Consider the following 7,294-nt stretch of genomic DNA (forward strand, 5'->3'; position numbering starts at 1 on the left):
TTCTAAAATATACTTTTAATTAACTTCTGTGACTTTTTATTTGACGTAACTCAAGTATCCCAAACCAAAATGTCGTCTGCTGGGTTAAATATGTAAGTTATTTTTATATTTTGTTATATTAGCCATCTTAGATTTCACCAAAAGCTTCTAAAATATACTTTAAAATAACTTTTGTGACATATTACATGATGTAACTCACATATTCTAGACCAAAATGTCGTATGTTGGGTTGAATATATGACTTATTTCTATATTACGCAATATTTACTGTCTCAGATGTCACCAAAAGCTTCTAAAATATACTTTTAAAATAACTTTTGTGACATATTACATGATGTAACTCACATATTCTAGACCAAAATGTCATATGTTGGGTTGAATATATGACTTATTTCTATATTACGCAATATTTACTGTCTCAGATGTCACCAAAAGCTTCTAAAATATACTTTTAAAGAACTTTTGTGACATATTACATGATGTAACTCACATATTCTAGACCAAAATGTCGTATGTTGGGTTGAATATATGACTTATTTCTATATTACGCAATATTTACTGTCTCAGATGTCACCAAAAGCTTCTAAAATATACTTTTAATTAACTTCTGTGACTTTTTATTTGACGTAACTCAAGTATCCCAAACCAAAATGTCGTCTGCTGGGTTAAATATGTAAGTTATTTTTATATTTTGTTATATTAGCCATCTTAGATTTCACCAAAAGCTTCTAAAATATACTTTAAAATAACTTTTGTGACATATTACATGATGTAACTCACATATTCTAGACCAAAATGTCGTATGTTGGGTTGAATATATGACTTATTTCTATATTACGCAATATTTACTGTCTCAGATGTCACCAAAAGCTTCTAAAATATACTTTTAAAATAACTTTTGTGACATATTACATGATGTAACTCACATATTCTAGACCAAAATGTCATATGTTGGGTTGAATATATGACTTATTTCTATATTACGCAATATTTACTGTCTCAGATGTCACCAAAAGCTTCTAAAATATACTTTTAAAGAACTTTTGTGACATATTACATGATGTAACTCACATATTCTAGACCAAAATGTCGTCTGTTGGGTTGAATATATGACTTATTTCTATATTACGCAATATTTACTGTCTCAGATGTCACCAAAAGCTTCTAAAATATACTTTTAAAGAACTTTTGTGACATATTACATGATGTAACTCACATATTCTAGACCAAAATGTCATATGTTGGGTTGAATATATGACTTATTTCTATATTACGCAATATTTACTGTCTCAGATGTCACCAAAAGCTTCTAAAATATACTTTTAAAGAACTTTTGTGACATATTACATGATGTAACTCACATATTCTAGACCAAAATGTCGTATGTTGGGTTGAATATATGACTTATTTCTATATTACGCAATATTTACTGTCTCAGATGTCACCAAAAGCTTCTAAAATATACTTTTAATTAACTTCTGTGACTTTTTATTTGACGTAACTCAAGTATCCCAAACCAAAATGTCGTCTGCTGGGTTAAATATGTAAGTTATTTTTATATTTTGTTATATTAGCCATCTTAGATTTCACCAAAAGCTTCTAAAATATACTTTAAAATAACTTTTGTGACATATTACATGATGTAACTCACATATTCTAGACCAAAATGTCGTATGTTGGGTTGAATATATGACTTATTTCTATATTACGCAATATTTACTGTCTCAGATGTCACCAAAAGCTTCTAAAATATACTTTTAAAATAACTTTTGTGACATATTACATGATGTAACTCACATATTCTAGACCAAAATGTCATATGTTGGGTTGAATATATGACTTATTTCTATATTACGCAATATTTACTGTCTCAGATGTCACCAAAAGCTTCTAAAATATACTTTTAAAGAACTTTTGTGACATATTACATGATGTAACTCACATATTCTAGACCAAAATGTCGTCTGTTGGGTTGAATATATGACTTATTTCTATATTACGCAATATTTACTGTCTCAGATGTCACCAAAAGCTTCTAAAATATACTTTTAATTAACTTCTGTGACTTTTTATTTGACGTAACTCAAGTATCCCAAACCAAAATGTCGTCTGCTGGGTTAAATATGTAAGTTATTTTTATATTTTGTTATATTAGCCATCTTAGATTTCACCAAAAGCTTCTAAAATATACTTTAAAATAACTTTTGTGACATATTACATGATGTAACTCACATATTCTAGACCAAAATGTCATATGTTGGGTTGAATATATGACTTATTTCTATATTACGCAATATTTACTGTCTCAGATGTCACCAAAAGCTTCTAAAATATACTTTTAAAATAACTTTTGTGACATATTACATGATGTAACTCACATATTCTAGACCAAAATGTCATATGTTGGGTTGAATATATGACTTATTTCTATATTACGCAATATTTACTGTCTCAGATGTCACCAAAAGCTTCTAAAATAGACTTTTAAAGAACTTTTGTGACATATTACATGATGTAACTCACATATTCTAGACCAAAATGTCGTATGTTGGGTTGAATATATGACTTATTTCTATATTACGCAATATTTACTGTCTCAGATGTCACCAAAAGCTTCTAAAATAGACTTTTAAAGAACTTTTGTGACATATTACATGATGTAACTCACATATTCTAGACCAAAATGTCGTATGTTGGGTTGAATATATGACTTATTTCTATATTACGCAATATTTACTGTCTCAGATGTCACCAAAAGCTTCTAAAATATACTTTTAAAGAACTTTTGTGACATATTACATGTTTTAACTCACATATTCTAGACCAAAGTGTGGTATGTTGAGTTAAATGCATCACTTATTTCTATATTACGCAATATTTATCATCTTAGATTTCACAAAAAGCTTCTAAAATGTACTTTTAAGACTTTTTATGCGATGTAACTCAAATATTCCAAACCAAAACGTCGTCTGCTGGGTTAAATATTCGAGGTGCACAAAAAATGGATTCACATTCGAATCGCAATTATTATTCATCCCGATTCTAAATCGATTCATAATTTCCAAAAATCGATTTAAAATATAAAAAAAATACAAAAATTAGAACACGTTTTTAAGTAGATGTTTTTAGGCCAAAAGGACCTCTTTGAACAGGTTTTGAAAAGGTTTCATGAGAAGTATTATAGCAAATAATACATTGTGAGAAGTGGTTTGAATGGAGAACCGGTTTAAATCAAGAATGGATTTGAATGAGAATTAATTTGAATTGAGAACCAGTTTGAATCGATAATCCTTTTGAATCGAGAATTTGTTTTAATCTAGAATCAATTTGGCTCGAGAACCGTTTAAGTCGAGAATCGGTTTGAATGGAGAATCAGTTTGAATTGAGATTCGATTCTGAATCGAGTTTCCACCACAAGAATCGGAATGTGATTACACGTTCGGCGCCCAAAGATTCACACCCCTATTGAGTCATATCATACATTGAATCATATATTGAATCATATAAATTGAGTCATATATTGAATCATATCACATATTGAGTCATATCATAAATTGAGTCATATATTGAGTCATATCATACATTGAATCATATATTGAATCATATAAATTGAGTCATATATTGAATCATATCACATATTGAGTCATATCATATATTGAGTCATATATTGAATCATATCACATATTGAGTCATATCATATATTGAGTCATATATTGAATCATATCACATATTGAGTCGTATATTGAATCATATAAATTGAGTCACATATTGAATCATATCATAAATTCAGTCATATTGAATCCTATCACATATTGAGTCATATATCGAATCATATAAATTGAATCATATCTTGAATCATTTCATAAATTGAGTCATATTGAATCATATCACATATTGAGTCATATCATACATTTAGTCTAATATTGAGTCATATCATGAATTGAGTCATACATATCACATATTGAGTCATATATTGAATCATAAATTGAGTCATATATTGAATCATATCATAAATTGAGTCATATTGAATCATATCATATATTGTCAGATATTGAATCATATATATTGAATCATATATTGAACCACATCATAAATTGAGTCATATTGAATCATATCATATATTGTCAGATATTGAATCATATATATTGAATCATATATTGAACCACATCATAAATTGAGTCATATATTGAATCATATCACATATTGAGTCATATATTGAATCATATCATACATTGAGTCATATATTGAATTCTATTACATATTGAGTCATATATTGAATCATATAAATTGAGTCATATATTGAGTCATATCATAAATTGAGTCACATCATAAATTGAGTCACATATTGAATCATTTCATAAATTGAGTCATATATTGAATCATATCATAAATTGAGTCATATATTGAGTCATATCATAAATTGAGTCATATATTGAGTCATATCATAAATTGAGTCATACATTGAATCATATCACATATTGAGTCATATATTGAATCATATAAATTGAGTCATATATTGAATCATATCACATATTGAGTCATATATTGAATCATATAAATTGAGTCATATATTGAATCATATAAATTGAGTCATATATTGAATCATATCATATATTGTCAGATATTGAATCATATATATTGAATCATATATTGAACCACATCATAAATTGAGTCATATATTGAATCATATCACATATTGAGTCATATATTGAATCATATCATACATTGAGTCATATATTGAATTCTATTACATATTGAGTCATATATTGAATCATATAAATTGAGTCATATATTGAGTCATATCATAAATTGAGTCACATCATAAATTGAGTCACATATTGAATCATTTCATAAATTGAGTCATATATTGAATCATATCATAAATTGAGTCATATATTGAGTCATATCATAAATTGAGTCATATATTGAGTCATATCATAAATTGCGTCATATATTGAGTCATATCATAAATTGAGTCATATATTGAATCATATCAATTGAGTCATATCACAAATTGAGTCATATATTGAATCATATAAATTGAGTCATATATTGAGTCATATCATAAATTGAGTCATATATTGAGTCATATCATAAATTGAGTCATATATTGAATCATATAAATTGAGTCATATTGAGTCATATCATAAATTGAGTCATATCATAAATTGAGTCATAAATTGAGTCATATCATAAATTGAGTCATATCATAAATTGAGTCATATTTTGAATCATATCACATATTGAGTCATATATTGAATCATATAAATTGAGTCACATATTGAATCATATCATAAATTGAGTCATATTGAATCCTATCACATATTGAGTCACATATCGAATCATATAAATTGAATCATATCTTGAATCATTTCATAAATTGAGTCATATATTGAATCATATCACATATTGAGTCATATCATAAATTTAGTCTAATATTGAGTCATATCATAAATTGAGTCATATATTGAATCATATCACATATTGAGTCATATTGAATCATATAAATTGAGTCATATATTGAATCATATCATAAATTGAGTCATATTGAATCATATCATATATTGTCAGATATTGAATCATATATATTGAATCATATATTGAACCACATCATAAATTGAGTCATATTGAATCATATCTTGTCCTTCCGCCCGATTGTAGCTGAGATAGGCTCCAGCGCCCCCCGCGACCCCAAAAGGGAATAAGCGGTAGAAAATGGATGGATGGCATATATTGAACCACATCATAAATTGAGTCATATATTGAATCATATCACATATTGAGTCATATATTGAATCATATCATACATTGAGTCATATATTGAATTCTATTACATATTGAGTCATGTATTGAATCATATAAATTGAGTCATATATTGAGTCATATCATAAATTGAGTCACATCATAAATTGAGTCACATATTGAATCATTTCATAAATTGAGTCATATATTGAATCATATCATAAATTGAGTCATATATTGAGTCATATCATAAATTGAGTCATATCATAAATTGAGTCATATATTGAATCATATAAATTGAGTCATATTGAGTCATATCATAAATTGAGTCATATATTGAGTCATATAAATAGAGTCATATATTGAATCATATAAATTGAGTCATATTGAGTCATATCATAAATTGAGTCATAAATTGAGTCATATCATAAATGGAGTCATATCATAAATTGAGTCATATCACATATTGAGTCATATATTGAATCATATCACATATTGAGTCATATATTGAACCATATCATAAATTGAGTCACATATTGAATCATTTCATAAATTGAGTCATATATTGAATCATATATTGAATCATATCATAAATTGAGTCATATATTGAGTCATATCATAAATTGAGTCATATATTGAGTCATATCATAAATTGAGTCATATATTGAATTCTATTACATATTGAGTCATATATTGAATCATATAAATTGAGTCATATATTGAGTCATATCATAAATTGAGTCATATCATAAATTGAGTCATAAATTGAGTCATATAAATTGAGTCATATCATAAATTGAGTCATATATTGAATCATATCACATATTGAGTCATATTGAATCATATAAATTGAGTCATATATTGAATCATATCACATATTGAGTCATATATTGAATCATATAAATTGAGTCATATATTGAATCATATCACATATTGAGTCATATATTGAATCATATAAATTGAGTCATATTGAGTCATATCATAAATTGAGTCATATATTGAGTCATATCATAAATTGCGTCATATATTGAGTCATATCATAAATTGAGTCATATATTGAATCATATCAATTGAGTCATATCACAAATTGAGTCATATATTGAATCATATAAATTGAGTCATATATTGAGTCATATCATAAATTGAGTCATATATTGAGTCATATCATAAATTGAGTCATATATTGAATCATATAAATTGAGTCATATTGAGTCATATCATAAATTGAGTCATATCATAAATTGAGTCATAAATTGAGTCATATCATAAATTGAGTCATATCATAAATTGAGTCATATTTTGAATCATATCACATATTGAGTCATATATTGAATCATATAAATTGAGTCACATATTGAATCATATCATAAATTGAGTCATATTGAATCCTATCACATATTGAGTCACATATCGAATCATATAAATTGAATCATATCTTGAATCATTTCATAAATTGAGTCATATCACATATTGAGTCATATCATAAATTTAGTCTAATATTGAGTCATATCATAAATTGAGTCATATATTGAATCATATCACATATTGAGTC

Source organism: Nerophis lumbriciformis, linkage group LG18, assembly GCF_033978685.3.
Source record: "Nerophis lumbriciformis linkage group LG18, RoL_Nlum_v2.1, whole genome shotgun sequence".
Classification (NCBI taxonomy): domain Eukaryota; kingdom Metazoa; phylum Chordata; class Actinopteri; order Syngnathiformes; family Syngnathidae; genus Nerophis; species Nerophis lumbriciformis.